Source organism: Rousettus aegyptiacus, unplaced genomic scaffold (genome assembly GCF_014176215.1).
Source record: "Rousettus aegyptiacus isolate mRouAeg1 unplaced genomic scaffold, mRouAeg1.p scaffold_m13_p_4, whole genome shotgun sequence".
In the NCBI taxonomy this organism is placed as follows: Eukaryota; Metazoa; Chordata; class Mammalia; order Chiroptera; family Pteropodidae; genus Rousettus; species Rousettus aegyptiacus.
In genome coordinates this window covers 25,416,612-25,436,617 of record NW_023416307.1, presented here as the reverse complement: position 1 = coordinate 25,436,617, position 20,006 = coordinate 25,416,612, and the positions used below count along the sequence as shown (strand labels likewise).

At 30.9% G+C, this 20,006-nt stretch overlaps 1 long non-coding RNA gene and 1 pseudogene across 1 annotated transcript in view; both read left to right on the top strand.

Moving 5' to 3' along the window:
• The first annotated feature begins 4,025 nt into the window (after positions 1–4,025).
• The window catches only part of LOC107497065, a 58,250-nt gene continuing 42,269 nt past the window's right edge, over positions 4,026–20,006 (top strand). The window contains exons 1-2 of the long non-coding RNA XR_001593710.2: positions 4,026–4,092; positions 14,103–14,217. This is a non-coding gene — a long non-coding RNA (uncharacterized LOC107497065). The remainder of the gene's footprint in view (positions 4,093–14,102; positions 14,218–20,006) is intronic.
• Positions 15,557–15,675, top strand: LOC118602536 (annotated as a pseudogene).

The window sequence follows — 20,006 nt, the reverse complement described above, 5'->3', positions numbered from 1 at the left end:
ACAAAAATTAACTCAAAATGGATTAAAGACAAAGCTTAAACATGTTAATAATTCAACATCCAGATTTTTAAAATTTAATAGGGAATTTAAAATTATCAAAGATTGTCAAAGAATAAAATACATTACTTTATGTAAAATATTTTTAAATAGTTGATATCTAAGTAATTCCTTGTTTTAATTGTTTTTGCTTGTTTTAGTAAATTTTAAGTAAAACATTTTCTCTAGTTCAATGGATAGACTGATTTCTTGAATAATAGTTTTATTTCCTCATTCTTAGAGTTTCAAACATAAAATATAATTATTTTCAAATATATACTCTACTTAGAATAATGCCATAATAATTAGTAATTTATTTCACATAAAATAACACCTTAGATTCCTTGAAAATGAGAGACATGATTACATAATTAACTATAATTTTATTTAAAATATGCTCAAGTATTCTCTTTCATAAAAAGTGCTATTATATATAATTAAAAAAAGAGTTAGGCAAAATAAAGATTAAAAACTGAAAAAGAATATATGAATATATATTTTAAACTCAAACTTATTTTTAAGGGAAAAGATGAGTGTTTCACCCATGAGTATGTTGTTAGCTCTGGGTTTTTCATATATGGCTTATATTATGTTGAGATAATTTCCCTCTATTCTTTGTTTATTGAGAGTTTTAGTCATGAAAGTGTACTGAATTTTATCAAACACCTTTTTTGTATCCGTTGGGATGATGATGTGTTTTTTATTCTTCCCTTGTTAATGTGGCACATCACATTAACTGATTTTATGATGAACCATTCCAGCATCTCAGGGGTAAATCCCACTTGGTCATGGTATATGATCCTTTTAATGTGCTGTTTAATTAAGGTTGCAACCATTTTGTTGCAAATTTTTGTATCTATATTCATCAAGGATAATGGCTTGTACTTTTGTTTTCTTGTAGTGTTTTTACTTCTCTGATCAGAAACAAGGCAAGGATGCTCATTTTAGCCACTCTTATTCCAAATAGACTGAAGTCCTAACCAGAGCAATAGGTAAAAAAATAAAATAAATCATAAAGGAAGAACTAAAATTGTCTTTTTTGTAGATGACATAATTTTATATATAAACTCATAAATGAAGTAAAGTTGCATGATACAAAATCAATATAAAAATATCAGTTGCATTTTTATACACTGAAAATAAACTACGTGAAAAAGGAAATTATGAAAAAAATCATTTATAATATCAAAAAGAATAAAATATTTAGGAATAAACTTAAGTAGTTGAAAGAGTTATGCACTAAAAACTACAAAATATTAATGAAAGAAATTTTAAGACACAAATGAAATGGCTTCCAGGTCCAAGGATTAATAGACTTAAAATTGCAAAAATATACATACTACCCAAAGCAATCTACAGATTCAATGCAATCTCTATCAAAATCTCTATGTTAATTTTTGCAGAATAGAAAAAGAAAATTCAAATGGAACTATAAAGGATCCTGAATAGCCAATATCATCCTGGGAAAGAAAAATAAAGTTAAATATATCACCATGCCTAGTTTCAAAATATATTAAAAGCTATAGTAATTGAAAAGTATGATACTGGCATAAAGATAGACATACAACCAATAGAACAAAATAGATAGCCCAGAAAAAAGTTTATGCATGTATCATCAACTGATCTTTGACAAGAATGCAATGACTACACACAATAGAAAGGTCCATCTCTTCGACAAATGGTGCTAGGAAAATATGCAAAATAATAAAATTGGACCTTTATCTTACACTATACATAAAAAAAAATGCAAAATGGATTAAAGGTTTAAATGCAAGATCTGAAATTGTAAAGATCCTAGAAGAAAATACTGGAAAAATCTTTATGACACTGGTCTTGACAATAATTTCATGAATACGATACCAAAAGCACAGACAATAAAAGCAAAAATAAACAAGTGGAACTACATCACACTTTTAGCTTCTATATAGTAAAGAAAACAAATAACATACTGAAAAAGTAACCCGTGGAATGAGAGGAAATATTCATAACCCATATATCTGATAAAGGGTTACTTTTCAAAATATATAAGAAACTCATTCAACTCAATAGCAAAACACTAATAACATGATTACAAAATGGACTAAGGACTTGGATAAACATTCTTCTGAGGAAAGTATACAAATGGTTAATAGATATATGATAAGATGTGCAATGTCAAATGCAAATAAAAACCACAAGTAGACATCATCTCACACTGTTAGGATGACCATTATCAAAACAAAACAGGAGATAAAATAAGTTTGATGAGGATGAGAAAATGTAAAATGGTGCAGAAGCTATGCAAAAGAGCATCAGTTTCTCAAAAACTTAAAAATAACTATCATATGACACATAAGGCCTATGTCTGAGTATTTATCCAAAAGAACTGAATTCGGGATCTTGAAGAGATGGTAGCATTACCATGCTTTTACAGCACTATTTAGTCAAGATGTGAAAACAGATAAGGATGAACAGATGGATAAATAGATTTGTAAATACACACAATGGAATATTATTATTTCGGTTAAAAAAATCCTTTAGGTCATTATACTAAATATAATCAGCCAGTCACAGGACAAATACTGAATGATTTCACTTATATGAGGTATCTAAAATAGTTGTGCTCTTCTGGTTGCTGGGTATGGGAAGAAGGAGAAATGGGGAATTGTTAAGCAAAGGGTATAAATTTTCAATTATGCAAGATGAATATGGGCTAGAAATATGCTGAACAATATTGTTCATATCATCAACAATAGTGTATTGTATAGTTAAAAATTTGTCAAGAAGATAAATCTCATTAAGTGTTCTTACCCTAATAAAAATAAAAAAAGGACTAGTGGAAATATCTTCTCCATATTCTCTGAAAATTTTCTTATTTAAAATTATCTTAAACACACTTTTATTTTCTTTAGAAATAAATACTCGCATATACAAATAGAAACTTATCTTAATCTAGCAAATCTTTTTATTTCTAACCTAGTGATCAGAGGACTTCAAAATAATTGTCTAAGAAAATCATCTTTAATAAATGAAACTAGGTGAAATTTTTCTTTAGTGCCTTTCTACGTCCTCATTTCACTCTTCGTTTTCTTCTTTTCAAACCAAATTCTGACAAGTCTTTGTCCAATTCTATATTTTTCAAGGGAATAAAAAATATTGATGTCAGTGGTGGAATTATTTTCCTTATATAAACAAAAGTATATCAAAAATAATATTTCTCTGAACAAGGCCTGTTCTTTTATACCTTTGTGTATTGATAAAAATTTGTGGTGCCTGAATGCAAAATATTGTCTCATTCTCCTCTCAGACTCATGTTACTACATTAAGACTCATAAAAAAGCAGGGGGAGCGAAATAAAATAATTTTTCTGTGAATGTTCTTTGACCTACTTTTCTTTCCACTTATGCATTTATTCTTTGATATTTTAAATTGTTTTCCTATAACACTTATTTTATTGTATTCTACAATATTTCAAAATAAATACTATTATTTTACATATAAACATCCTCTTTCATGTTTGAGTTCTTTGAGGACAGGAATCATTTTTTTCTTAAATTTCTCTTTGTAACTAAGCGCATATACATAGGTTAGGTACTCAGTAATAAATTGTTGAATGGAGAGTGTAATAATGGATGCATACATTTGTTCAGTAGTTTTAATTTTACAAAGTAGTCACATATCCCTCCCATGGAAGAAATCTCTCAAGGAAAGCCTTTGCTTTTTAGAAATATAGCAGAGCGGTCCAAAATTTAAACATTACTTGGATAATGAGGGCAAACTAAAAGAAAAAAAAAATAGGGAAATGTAGGAAGATTTTAATGCTGGAATCCTGAAGTAGGCAATATTCTAAGGGATTGTAATTTGCAGGTGGAAAATTTATTTGTAGATGTGCAAATTTGACTTGTTAGATATAGAGGCAAATTTTTGTCTCTGGATATTTTTTGACCACTCTTTTCTTATCTATTCTCCTTGAAGCAGGGTGGAAAAACCTGAGGCGATTAGTTAAAAATTTCCTACCATTTGCATCTCTGCTCAGTCAATCAAAACCTACAAGAAGTAATCCTCAACCTATCTTTGGTAAGCGTTATGCAGGTGGTGGGAGTGTGTTCTGTGGCCAAATAACCTTGGGAATACCTGAGTTAATTATTTTTTTATTTTTTAAAAATGAATTTTTATAACTCTTTCGTATTCAAAAATATCTCTTGTATGATCCATTAAAACTATTAATGTTTATTGTTAAACTTAGGAGAATGCTGTAAAAGGAAGATTTCACAAATATATTTAGCTAGAATTTGCTAGTGATTTCTGAATTTTATTCGTGTGTGTAATATCATTTAAGGAAGATTTGCATTCAAAGAGAAATGTTATTTTTGTTTTCTTCCTACAAATACAAGTTATCTCTTGCTATCATGCCTCTTTCCTCTAACTTTAAATGTTTTTAACATGTAAAAACATTTTAATATTTAAAAACAATCTGTAAAATGAGAATTAGACTATATGACTTTTATATGTTCTGACAAATATAACGATTCTATAAAACTAAAGCAAATACTTTATAAAATCTGAGTAAATCAAATAAGTTTAATAATTTAGATTTTTTTCATTAAGTGAAAAAATGCATTAACCTAACAAGAAATAAAGACCATTTATCTCTAAGATTTATATGCACATCTGAAAATATGTAACTGAATTCCTGCAATTTGAATTGCAATTTCTATGGAATTATTTTACTGCACATATTTGTAGTTTGTAGATTTACTTCTCATGACTATAAAACTTTCTTCGGTTGTGTGTTCACGGTCTTCTGAGTCAAATAAAATACTCAGATCTTCCAGCTGTAGTGTATGCTCTACATGTCTTTACTTGGATATGTATGAAGTGTTTATTTTGTATGCATATCATTATTATGATGTACTGTATACTGTATAATGGAAGAGTTTATATTTTTGTCAAGTTATTAATTTTATCTGAGATATGACATATAATAAAACATTTTATATTATATAAATTTTATTTTAAATTTAACCTTAAGTATAGGCAAAGCAACATATGATGAAAAAAATCAGTTTGATTAAAAACAAAAACTATTAACATTTTTTAATTCTATCTAGGGTAGCTAAATTTTACTGACATATTGTATGTGCTTAAACTTTTTTATATTAACACAATACATAAAATGTACAGTAAAATAACAACTTCATATATTATTACAAGTTGAGCCGTCATCAATGACAATAAATATGACCCCGACCCAAGCATATTTCCAGTATTCACAAAGCCCCTCTCAAACCCTAAAGAAATCTCTACTTTCCCTCATTCTCAAAAGTACTACTGTCTTGTTTTTTAAAGTTTGATTTTAATATTTATATAAACAGAATCACATAGGTTGTGTTATTTTTCTAACTTTTTTAATTTAAAAATATGTGTTGGTACTTTATATTCTTAGATAAAGCTATTTGTTCATTTTAATTGTTACATATAATTTCAAGTTCATTACTTATTTAACAATGATGGACATTTGGGGTTATTTCATTTCCATTGTGGGGTTATTACGAATCATGTAGCTATGAACATTCTGATACATGCCCTTTACTCCCTATGTGCATGTGTGTTTCTGTTGGATATATATCTAGTAATGAAAGTGTTAGTCAAAAATATACATATGTTCAACTGGAGGAGACAGTTCCAAAGCAGTGACTGAACTAATATAATGCAACACAGGAGATTAGGCTTATTTTTATTTCTTTTTATGATAATCCAAATTACCCAGCAACATTCATTGAAAAGGTTGTTTTCAGTCCACTCTTCCAATCAAGTGCCCATATTTGTGTGAGTTTGTTTCTGTGTTCTATTCTGCTTTGGTTTTTATTTTTTAATAATATTGCATTGAAAAATTGACTTTATTAAATTTAAAACAATTTACATTACAATCGTTAACAAAAATTTAGCAACATATAAAGTAGAAATCATCCTGCATAGAGAGATCTGTGCAGAGTTCCATGAGGTCTCCAAGAAACTATATGTAACTAAATGACCTACATTTTTATGTAGGAATTCACCAAGATCTAATGTTCTTGGAATAAAATCATCACTTATGGAAAATTCTGCCAAAATGATTAATGAATCAATAACAGTTCTAGTTTTTATATAAAAGATGTATGAAAACAGGAATATTTAGGGGCAATCTGTTGAAATTATCACTAAAAGCTCTCTATATCTGTAGCAAAATAGAGCTGTCTATTTTAAATGAACTCATCTTCCACACTGAACTCAGTCCTGTGTGTGTGTGTGTGTGCACGTGCGTACGTGTACATACGCACGTATGCATATGTGTGTGTGCACATAGATGTTTGTCTAACTCTGTGGTGAGGCTATCTCTTAAATTGGAGTTCTAAGGCCAATGGTCACTTGTCATTGTCTGTCATTAATGCATTTTATTACAAAATGTATCAGTTTATTATGTGACATATAACAGATTTGAGAATGTTACTGAGAACACAACAGTGATACAATTTGTGTGTATCAGATTTAAAGCAATTGCTGCAAAAATTGAGGTATATACTGCAACTGACAAATGTGAGAAGTTTAAACTCTTCCTAAATTGTCAGCTGTTTCTTCAGTTGTTATTTTGATGACCCTGAGTAGATATGGATTAAATAGTTCACAAATGCTTTATGTACTCTTCATTTGGGACTCAAAAATTAAATAAGGAAATGTGTTAACATTTTTAAACTAATTTTAACTCAATAAGGTATGGTTCTAACACCATCATGATTTGAAATTTTTTAAATTTCTACTTTTTAATTGTCCAGCTTTCAGTAAGTCAGTCGATTTGAAAATGTGCTTATCTCTTTAGGTGGATCTTAATACAATTATTCCGAAAGTGTGTAAAAATGCCAAATTTGTAGCAAGATGCTTATGAATAATTTAATTACTTATCTTATATCTCAAAAAGAAACCCAATATTTTTCTTTGTTTAATGTGGAATGTAATTTTCCCATGACTGTAATTTTCATTAGTCAAATATAAACTATGTTAGAAGCCCAAAAGAAATTTCATTGAAATTAAAAAAACCACAAATGGAAAAATGTTCATTCCTGACTATGAAATTAATTATACTGTCTCTTACACATGTATTTGTAATCAATCTATTTTCCAGCTAGCATTAAAATATTCCTTAAAGGCATATACAAATGAACATTTTTTGAATTCTCCTACATTTCATTTTGCTAATTAAACATATTTAAATTGTTTTAAATCCTGATTTTCAAATGTTTTTCAGGAAATTGATATTGTATAATTGTAAATCATTTAAATAATATTCTGGAAGCATTAAGTTTTATATAAAGACTTTTGAAAGTCCTAATGTTGAATGCCAAAAAAAATGAGTCCTAAGGAAATATACATATACATGGGTATAAATCAAATCTTAATAACTCAAATGTATTTTAAAATTTAATAAGAGAACTCATTTCAAAGGAGTTCTATAGGATATTATTTGAATACAATAAAACCTTTTATGGAAACTAGTTTTAGCATTAGTATTTTTTTTATCAAGTCAGGTTCTGCATAATTGATTTCGTTAACCTGTATTATAGCTTGAATTGTGCCTTGCTACAAAAAATATGTTCTAGTCCTAACCACCCAGCACTTGTGAATGTGACCTACTTTAGAATCAGTTATTTGCAGCTTTAATCAAGATGAGGTTATATGTGATTAGGGTGGGTCCTAATCTAATGACTGACATCCTTTTAATGAAAGAAAATGGCACATAGAGATACACAGAGGGAGGACAATGTGAAGACACAGTGGTAGGAAGGCTATACGACAACAGAGGCAGGGATACGGGGATGTGGCTATAAGCATAAGAACACTAGGGATGGCTGAAAAACATGAGATGTTATAAAGATGCATGAAGAATCCTCTCCGAGAATTTTCAGAGAGCAAGCATGGTTTTAAGCTTTTAGGTTCCATAACTGTGAGAGAATTTCTGTTTTAATTATCTGTTTTTTTTAAGCTACCCATTTTGTGGTAATTTGTTATGGAAGCCCTACAAAACCAACACAACCTGCTAGGAATTTGTTCATGAATCTACATATTTGAGTACTTTCTCCTATCTTCCAGGGTTTGTGTTAACATCTTTTTTATTTAATTCTCATATATTTTGATTATAAATTGTAATATGGGGAAAGCATTAGTATCCTCAGTTTGTAGATAAAGAAACCAACTCACAGAGAGGTCACTACTAGACATATCAACATGACGTTCAATGTAGTTCTATGTAACTCCAAAGGCTACTTCTGCTGAGTGTCATACATAGGGGAACTGAAGTTTATAAATTCTTATGTATTTCATCTTCAACTGAAAAGGTGGCAGTGATATGTATCTTGATATTTTAATATATGAGTTCTCAGAATACATAGTGATTTCATACTATGTAACTATCATTCTGTCAGGTATAGAGATTATTATTACATGTGGATTTTCATTATTTGTCCCCTCACATTCTATATCAGTGTTTTTAACAGCTGTCTTGAGATATAAATTACAAACTATAAAATCTGTCCAGTTTAAGTGTACAATGATTTTTTTTTTAGTAAAATTGGAGCTGTAATCATCATTACAATCTAATTCTAGAATATTTTCATTACCCTGAGATAATCTCTTGTGGCCATTTGCACTCAATGTCCTTTTCCACTCACAGCCTGGGGAACTGTAAACTACTTTCTGTTTCAATGGATTTGATTTGGTTGTTTCCCACAGTGCATAGGTTAACAGCCCAGAAATTCACAATTGAACAATTAAATAAGTTCATAGATGGGAGCCAGGTTTATTACTGCAGTGGTAGAAGTGTAGAGACAAGAAGAGAAGGCTAGAATTATCCAGGTGTTAACGGATTAGAGTTAGAGACATCAACATGAACTCATATTTAGTTTAATGTAAATACAGATAGATACAGAAATATGTATGCACACGGAATTTGTATACACACATATAGTTCCTTGCTTTGTCATCTGAGAGAGTCTAAAAACACCACCACCTAAGTAGCAGTAAGCATGCCTAGTACCAAGATTTTAAATTCTAATACCATTCTCCAATGAAAGAAAACAGGGATCCTGGAAAAATGCCTGATTCTAGGATTGGGACAGGTACTACACAAGATGATCTTGGAGAACTTTGTAATGCTATAAAGAAGTACTTAGAAGTAACACATAATTAAGAGCTTGTGACAAGAAGACACAGGAATCGAATAAAAGAGCTCCCAATGGCCTAAGATGGAAGATTTGAGCAACAAAATAGTGTTGGATTATAATCCAAAGAATAAATAGCTGTAATATAAATAAATAACTACATAGAGAAGTATCTCATGCAGAAGAATTTCAAGTAACTTATGTAGATATTTGTCCCTTAAGGAGGTGAAACATGATTTCCCACTTAAGTGTAGGCTCTGTATGGGACTTTATTGGAAAGAGTACAATATGAAAAGAAAAAAGTAAATTTACAGTGAATAAAACTTACGAACACTATCCCAACCCAGATAATCTAGGTCAACATGAATATTGATAAGGCATATTAATTAGTATGTATCCTTGGTATGATGTGATTAAAATAGCACTTTACCTCTCTGATCTTTCTCCCCAAAACAAATTACTTCAAACTAATACCAAGAAAAAATTCAATAAATCAAGGAACAGTCTACAAAATATCTAGCGTGTCCTCCTCAAACTGTCAAGGTCATCAAAAACGAGGAATTCTTGAGAAACCGTCAAAACTAAGAATATTCTAAGACAACATGACAAATAATGCAATGCGTTATCTTGGTTTAGATTTGAAAGGAAAAGGCTATTAGGGAAGAACTGAGGAAATATAAATTAATTATGGACTTTAATAATGTATCAACGTTGATTCATTATGTTAAAAGATATTATACTAATATATGTATAATACTTGTCTTATCCTACCTCTAGGAATATTTATATTCCCATGTGTAAGAAGCCAGAATCCTTCCCTTCCTCTAAATAGAATTTTTTTCTATTTGGGAGCAAAGTTTTCCCTGTCTTAGCAGGAAGTGGAGAACCACTGTCCCAATCCTATATAAACTTGCTTATTCATATTTTGGAAATCTTCTCTGTAATTTAACTGACATTGTACTTTTTGATTGTAATGTATGACACAGCTACTAGTAAAATAAGATACAGAACCAGGCTGCCTTCCCCCATGAATTTCCCCTTTTAAAGATCCCTGAGTAACTTATAACACTTTTTCCTTCCTGTACCCTAATTACCAATGAAGAATGAACTCTAAAGAGTCTAAGTACTCCAATCTCAGGACCTAATAAAAGCAGAGCCGTCGGTTTGAGCTCCCTCGCTTTCTCCCAACTCTTGACCTCACTGAATCATCCTCAGACATGTCATGTAACCTCCAGGACCTGAAATCTTGTTCTTCAAAATTTTCTCATAGTTTTGCTGAGATATGTCCTGCAATCATAATAAGAACCACAAGTGTTGGTTAGTTCACCCACAACAGTGGCCCTGATGGTGGTTGAGGAAATGTGTGTGGGATCCTTAGGAGTCAATATGGGTTCAAGTGAGTGCCTCAGGGATCCTAGCTGAGAATAAAACTATCAACAGGCTGAGACCCTCAAAACACTCTCCCTGGAGTACAATCTCACTATGTATGTATATCTGTCCATCTGGCTCTCATTCTGCTGTGTGTGGTATGCTAGATGTGAGAGACCAGTGCTAGAATATTATTATTCCCCTGTATTGCAATGAGTAAATAAAGCTCTGATCTCTGACCCAGGGGCTTGATGTTTCTGCTAGTTATGTATGTATGTATGTATGTATTGATTTATTATCTATCTATATGCGATACATAAACTCGAAGATAAAATTATAGTTTCTGATATAACAATTTTGACACATGAAAATATGCTTTCAATTTTGTACTTAGAAATATTTTACGTATAAAAATTATCAAATAAAAATTATGCATAATTCAAACCAAAAGTAGCTATAGTCAATATTTTTTTTCTCTATGGGCTTGACTCTGTATTCATATACATGTACACAAATATGCACAGATGATCATCTTCTATATTACTATCACATTTGGCTTATTTTCTTAGCATCTTAGGAATGTTCTAAATGTAAAATTTTTAACTATATTTTTCTCCTAATGGTATACTATTTAATAATTTTCTAAGTTTTCTTGAACATGACTCATTTTGTTTTTCTTATCCTTATTCTAAATAGTATCTTTAAAATATATAGACATTATGTTCTCTTAATTATAATTTTTCTAATTTATACTACATTGAAATAAGAATAAGTATTTAAAAGTTTGAAGGTTTATCCAGGTTTTTACACCTCTAAACATTTTTCTTTTTCTGGTTGTGAAAATTAGAGGTGGTTTTGAAATAAGAAAAAAATTAGAGAAATATTCATCTCCACAAACAAAAAAACTCAATGGCTATAGGGTACATGGTCACAGGAATGAAGGAATATGTATGTAATTAACCAGAAATAAGCACAGAGAATAGAGCAAACTCAGGACTTTCAGTAGCCGGAAATCATGGATCTTCTATTTATGGTTCAAACATTAGATGATGCTTCTTCAATAACATTTCAGCATGCCTCTGGTCACCATTTACATTCCCAGGTGACAGATTGCAATTAGCCCTATCTAGCCTACACATATATTTTTAGTTTAGGGTCCTGTAATTATCTTTCCTCAAGATTTACACGAAGTGGAGGAAAAAAAGTCTTCCTAATGGAGAGGAAATTAAAACAAGCAAACAAAGGAAGAAGCTGCTATTTTTCACCCTGTGTCACTGTGCAAATGTTCTTTTCATACATACTAGTCCAAAAATGTTTCCATTTAGCAAGCAAACTTTCTTCTAACAAACAATTCATTCCCAGGGGATGGCAAGGTTGCAACTTGCTACTGAGTCTCAAGAGACAATATCATAAAGACATTGCTGTCCAAGTTCAGAACCACTGGCTATGGCACTGTTCATTTTTGTTCTAGTTCTCAGGACTAACAAAACATACATAACATTGCAGCGTGAAGGGAGATAAAGTTCTTTTTACATAAGAGCAATTTTAAAAAGCTTTGATGGCCTTGCCTATGTCAGGTACCAGTCGCCTTCTAATAATCTTTGCCTCTTATAGGGAAACTATGAAGTACTCCAAATATTTCATAATCATGAATTTTATTTAGATCTTCATTGGATAAATCAGACCTCTTTCTTCTCCATAGTCACATATATATGTATTTTATCTCATTTCCAATGATCCAGAGAACACCGACTGCGATGAAGCAATATCACATTTGAAGTAAGGGGAACATAATTGTGTGCCTTAGTGGAATCATCCCATCATTGGTTACTAAGACCTATAGACTGGAAGAGCCCAGAATTACAGGGTCAAGTGATAAACCTGTTTATAATAAACTACCAGAATAATCTGGAGAGGCATACCTCTCAGGAAAAAACATTAATGCAATTACTTTTGATTTTCCTGCATCATTTCATAAAATTCTATCTCTCCCTATAGAGAATATTTTTTTCAACAATTAAAGTATCTACTTTAAATAAACATCAACAAATCCACATTAGCTTGTTGATGATTGATGATTTATATTATAATACATTCTGTTTGAAATCTACATTTTCTATTTTTAGATTATTTGGCATTTTAAATATCATTCTTTTAGATACAAAGTTAGAGAAAATACTCCTCTCATTAATGAGGAAAATTAACATGCCATCCAATATAAATTGTTTTCAAATGTGAAAATTACCAGTGTTTATGGAAAGCTTATGCAATTTTCATTTAAAATATGCATCATTGCACCCATTTGCCGGAAAATTTTTCAAAAAATTATGGTTACACTTTTATTTCTTCCCTTGTTCCTTATATATTTTTTGAGGAATAATTGAAAATCTGATTAAGATACATTATACATTTAGTAAAAAGACCTTTTATTGGCAAAAATCCTCCTCTAAGTTTACAAAGTTCAAGTATCGAAATGTTTCATTTTTTTACTTGCAAATTTTAAGCAAATAAATTTCTTTATCAGAACTTATTTTTCTTTTAAAAGCCAATGGTTATATTCACTGAAGATTCATATGTTCATAGTTATAGATGTCAGCTAACTCCTTGGGGTATTGTGAGGAGAGAAATAGAATAAATCCCTCTGCTCTTCAACAAATTGCAAAATGTACCAATTCTTCAGAATTGTATTATATATTAGTTTATAGGAGTACCTCTTTATATCTGGTCTCATCCCTACAAAATTCAGCATAAAATATAAAAAATACATTAAGGCAATTAACTACTTTCAAATTTAATATCAATTGATGGTTGATTTTTTTATAGACTATCGTTTTATTAATTTAGCCATCATTAATTGAAAGACTATCTTAATAGAGTTTTCTATGACCAGGTAGTAGACTGATGTCTCTTGAATTATAGACTAATGCCCATCTCACTCCTAGAAACATTGTGTCCTAGATGTCTGCAGGTCAAGACATCCTGGTTGACATTCCAATCTAAAGTCTTTTTTGGTAAATACTACCGTCTTCCCTCTTACCACTGAGTACTGCCTCTTACCCTCAGCTTTTTGAGAATACTAGCAATTCCACCAATATAAAGTAAACCAGTCTCATGGCCATACAACGGTAATAGAAATACCCAAGTGAACCAATTGCTAATGTCAGCTTCAGTCTGATTAGCACCTTAAATATCCTCATGTGCTCTCACCAGGACATTTCTTATGAAAAAGTTTCTTTTAAGCCCTTATTAGAAATACACTAAGTTTATGGTTATTCCAATATTGGTCTCTGCAGCAACTTAAGGCTATTTGTTTTAAAATAAAATGAAGATAAGACTGAAAATTAAGGTGCAGAGGTAGACATACAGCGTTTTGTGTCAATTGCCTCAAGTGAGGTCTCTGCATGGTTTCCAGGTGACAAAAGGACTGTTGTCTTATAGCAGGGAGGAAGAAGTTGTGTTTGGTGGCTTAATATTCTCAGTACTCTGTTATATTGACACAAATTTCCTAATTTCATATTTCCCTGTCAGGGTCTTGACTTTGGCATACATCTGCAAAGATGTGCATTTTGTGCCTTTGAAGCTCTGCCACCACTACAATCAAATTTCAGCCTGATGGTCAGCACAGTCTACCTTGCAGCTGCAGGTAACAAGGTGTTTTTGATATGTTCTTGTGAAGATGTTCTGACATTCACAGTGTATGTTGCATTAATACTTGGGTAATCTGAGCCTATCATTGCCTTTTCTCAGGGCTTCTAAAACCAATCTGAAGCCATCGAATACTAGTCCTTATAATGTCCATAGCCCTCAAATGTTCAAATGTAATCACTATATTACAAAATGTGAAATATGAAGTATTTATTCATTCATATTATTTAACATTTATTATTAGATAATATTTTTCTATATATAACTCTAATTTCATTAGTGCTAATTAGAAGTGATTAAGGCTCGTTAAACACTTCATTATTTGTCTCTTAAATTAGCTATTGATCCCTAATATTCAAATACCACATTTATAAAGATCACAAAACTATTTTAGAATTAGACAAAAGTCTGTAAAATATATAATAAATCAAATATTTGTATTAAAAATATGTGCATGGACAATGCATATATATATTTGTGTATATTCATATATACACATATATATTCATTTGTGTATTCTCAGTTGAGAGGTAAATCAATACACACATACACACAAATATACACATGCACCTGTGTGTGGACATATGTCTGTATGGATATATGTTCTTGTATTCAGAAGAAAACTATACTTTTCTTAACAAAAGAAGTTATTCTCTGAACACAGTAATATAAATTCTTTACATATTTACACATATAATTCTTTACATAGTTCTACTTTTTAAAATAATCATTTTACGTTTTAAAATTTTTACATCTTATTATATATTTAAATTTTTTATTGAACCTTATGATCCAGAATTATACTTCTGGGTATATATACAAAGGAAATGAAAACAAAGAGATCTATGCACTCCCAAATTAATTGCAGTATTATTTACGATAACTAAAATATGGAAACAACTTAAGTGTCAACAAATGAATGTATAAAAGGTTGAAATATTATTGTGTACACACACACACACACACAATGAAATATTATTCAGCCATAAGAAAGAAGGAAATCTGCTATTTGTAACAGTATGTATGGACCTTGAGGGCATTATTCTGAGATAAATCAGACACACAAAAAATATTACATATATATATATTTTTAAAGGAGTTAATCCATGAAAATACAAACCAATTACTGTGCCTATATTTATACCAAAGCTATTATGACCTATGTGCAAAGTAATCATAGATTTACTAAGACTTTTAATCAATAAAAGTCATTGATTTTCAAATACCCTAGATCCTAGCAAATTGCATCAACTGTTATTATAGCTTAGGTCATAATGTTATCTCACTCCATTTTTCATTACTCAGATAATTCTTCAGCTTAAAGTATTTATTGCTGGGTCTATGGCTATGCCACCCTAAATGTGCTTGATCTTGTCTGATCTCAGAAGCTCAGCAGGGTTGGGCCTGGTTAGTACTTGGATGGGACACCACCTAGGAATATCAGGTGCTGTAGGCATTAAAAAAAAAAAAAAAAAAAACTATTTATGGCTAAGCTTTTTGTCTATAGAAATCAGTTAGAGAATAAGGTGATCATGGGGAAATTTTCCCAAATCAGTTCCCTAATGCCCAGAATGACTTAGATTAATTAAAATGTGGCTTTGTCTTATAAAAAGTGTACTATAGGATAAGTAATTATTTCAAATAGACAAATAGGATGTATGTGGAGGTCACCCATACAAATTGTAATTATAAATATAAGGCAAGTGCTATCTTTAAAAATAAACAATGCAATGGAAATAATACATACAGTTTTAATAATTACTCTATTGTTCCTCTTGAATGTATATATGATAAAATGCTATGTAAATGCCAAAAGTTAACTATTCTTATTTGATAGAACTTATGAATATAAAATAAATGTTAGGACTACATGCAAGTTTTGAACAGAAAAACTGAAACTAGTAAGGTAATTTAAAACATAAAACACAGTGCATTGGCTGATGTTTCTTCAATTTATAATTCTATGTCGCTGTCACCTCCCTCTTTTTTTTTTTTTTTTTGCCTACAGTGGTTCCCAAGGAGGTGATAAACTCCTGTTTTTATCTTCAATGGTCCTCTACAGTGAGAGACATGATAGATGAATATTATTAGTTGGGATTGATTAATTTCCAATTCCTGAGGAATGATTTTCACAATTTGTCTTGCTAAACCCAAAACTAATCAAATTAGCAAAGCTTAATTTATGCACTTGAAATTGAATACGTTTATTCTGGCTTATGACAGAAAGAACCACTGATATAAAAATCCTTTGATTTCCTTAGAACATTTAGAATAAAACTACCAAAAATAAACTGCTTTTCTCTCATTGCAAAATACAAATAGGCTAGTAATTATGGTTACAATGGCAAATGAAAGTATATTACTCAACCTTCTACAGTTCACAAAAGGATCATCACTCAAAACTCCAGGATGATTTCTCCTGGATATCTTTAAACAGTATCCTTTCTATCAACCTTTTATTTCTCTCTTCCTAGAAATGCTACTGCTTCCTAGATTTGCAGCCTTCTTAATTTTCATCTTCTGCTTTGTACCTGATCACAGAGTCTACAGGGATTCTCTTTGCTATCTACTTTTCTTTTTCAACTGAAATAGAACATTCTGAATTACTGACCTCTTCACTCCTAAATGAGGTTCACTCATTTGAAATGCTGGCAGCGATAAACTCCAATTTATTATTCTATGAACTGTTAAGCCTAAATAATCACTGAAGTTGTTTAAGTCTTTTGAAATCATAGTTTCAAAATTTCACTTCTATAGGATACCCAGCAGCTGGAAACTGAAACAAAGTCCATTTAAATACAACAAAATGAGGTGGGGAAAAAATCACAAAAGAGAAACTGAATGCTTACAGTTTTATGTGATCCCAGTCTCCAATGTTCTGCAATTTTTGTGACATTGACAAAAGCTCAGTCAAGGGAAAACAATATTACTGGTGACTGATTTGTTTCTGATTTCTTTGTTCTTCTTCATTTGTCACCCAGGCACAGTAAAACCACGGTTCCCTGCAGAACATGTTTCCATTGTTTTTTGTTTGTTTTTTACTGTGGTTAAAATGATGTATTCGATACTACTCTGTGGCACTGAAATAACTAACAACATATTAACAATAAAAAAACACATTTTAAAACAATGGTAATACTGTCATTTTAACGATGTAGATGCTTCAAATCCATGAACACAAAATATCTTTTCATTTATTTGTGTCTTCAATTTATTTTAATAATGTCTTGTAATTTTCAGAGTATAGGTTCTTCACATACTTTGTTAAGTTTATTCCTAGGTATTTTTATTCTTGTTGTTACAACTGTAAAAGGAAATTTTTTCATTTCTTTTTCAGAAATTTCATTGTTAGTATACAGGAATACAATGAATTTTTGTACACTGATTTTTTATCCTGGAACTTTACTGTATTTGTTTATTGTTTTTAATAGTTTTTAGTTGAGTGTTTAGGGTTTTCTATAGAGAGAATCATGTCATCTTCAAAAAGTGACAATTTGACTTCTTTCCCAATTTGGATGCCTTTTAGTTCTTTCTCTTGCCTGACTGCTCTAGTTAGAACTTCCTTCCGATACTATATTAAATAAGAGTGGTGAGAGTGGAGATCTTTGTCTTACTTCTGATCTTAGAAAAAAGCTTTCAGTTTTTTTACCGTTAAGTGGGATATTAGCTGAGGTTGATTATATATTGCTCTTATTAAAGCAATACAGATTTAATGAAATTCCTGCAATATTTCCAATGGTATTTCTTAAAGAAACAGAACAAAAAAATCATCAGATTTGTATGGAAGCACAAAAGACCCCAAATCACCAAAGCAATGTTAAGAAAAAAGAACAAGGCTGGAGGTATCATTCTGCCTGATTTCACATGATAGTACAAAGTGACAGTAATCAAAACAACATAGTACTGGCAGATAAACAGACATACAGACCAAGGGACAGAATTTAAAGCCAAGAAATAAATCCACATACACATGAGCAAATAATTTTTAACAAAGTAGCAAAAACATACAATGGAGAAAAGAAAGCCTCTTCAATAAATGGTGCTAGAAAAATTGGAGAGCCACATGCAAAAGAATGAAACTAAACTAGACTGCTATTTATCACCATGCACAAAAATTAATTCAAAATGGTTCAAAGACCTAAATATAAGACTTGAAACAAACTGCACAGAAGGAAACATAGGTACTAACCTCATGAACCTTTGTTTTAGAGAGGATTTTAAAGTCAAGGAAAATAAAAGCAAAAATAAATTAATGGAATTATATCTAACTGAAAAGCTTCTGCACAGCAAAACCATGAACAAAACAAAGAGGCAACACACTGAATGGGAGATCTTTGCAAACAATGTCTTTGATAGCAGCTAATATCCAAAATATATAAAGAACTCATACAACTCATCAAAACACCTAATAATTCAATTTAAAAGTGGGCAGAGGACCTGAACACTTTTCCCAAGAAGACATACGAAGAGCCAACAGACATATGAAAAGATGCTCAGTTTCGCTAGCTATTAGGGAAATTCAAATCAAAACTACAATGACATACCACCTCACACCTGTTAGAATGGCTATTATCAGTAAGACAAGTAATATGCATTGGAGAGGTTGTGGGGCAAAAGAAACCCTCATACACTACTGGTGAGAAAGTAAACTGGTACAGCCACTATGGAAACCAGTATAGAGGTTCCTCAGAAAATTAAGAATATAATTACCATATGACCCAGCAATTCTTCTGGATTTCTACCCCATGCACTCCAATGTTCATTGCAGCATTATTAATGGTGACCAAGACATGGAAACAATTGAGGTGTCCCTCAATAGATGATTGGATAAAGATGTGGTACATATATACAATGGAATAATACTCGGCTGTAAGAAAAGATGAAACACTGCCATTTGGGACAACATAAATGGATCCCGAGATTACCATGCTAAGCAAAATAAATCAGAAAGAAAAAGTTGAGAACCAGATGATTTCACTCATATGAGACATAAAACTGAAAGCAATAAACAAATAAGACAAACAGAGACTCATGGACACAACAGTTTAGTGGTTACCAGTGGGAAGGGGGCAAGGAGAGAGGTAGATAAGGGTAAAGAGAGTCAAATATTTGGTGATAGAAGAACATTTAATATTGGGTGGTGAACATACAATGCAATACACAGATGATGTGTGATTGAATTATATCCTTGAAACCTATATAATTTTATTAACCAATGTCACCTGAATAAACTTACTTAAAAGTACCAAAAGAAAAAAAAAACTACCAAAACATATTGCTTTTGAATGTGCCTATGAGATTTTCAAAGTTAAGGTAGTATATTTGCTTAACTATTATTAAGTAAATGAAGTAGAAGAAAGTAGTAGGGGAAATTAATAAAAACTAAATCGCTTTTGTATACACCTTGGTTGCTTTAAAAACTACTCAGTAGAGATTTTATATTATTCACACAAAATGTGTTCAAGGACTTAGTTTATCAGCTAGACTGGCTAGTATGTTCCACTAGGTAGCATTTAAATATGAATTTTGCAGCATTGTGAGTATGACATATATATCGAATTGAAGTAACAGAATCCTCCTTGTATAGTCCAGAGAAGGGGATACTAATGCGAATGAGGTAGCACAAAACTATACTGGAGAATTGTGATAAATGTTCTAGGCCTTATTTTATTTTTTTTAATTAATCTCAATTTCATTAAGTATATATCCTTGTTTAGAAGTCTGCTCAGAATATGAAGATAATTTAGTTAACTACACCCTTAGATTCATGACAGACAATAGTGGTAA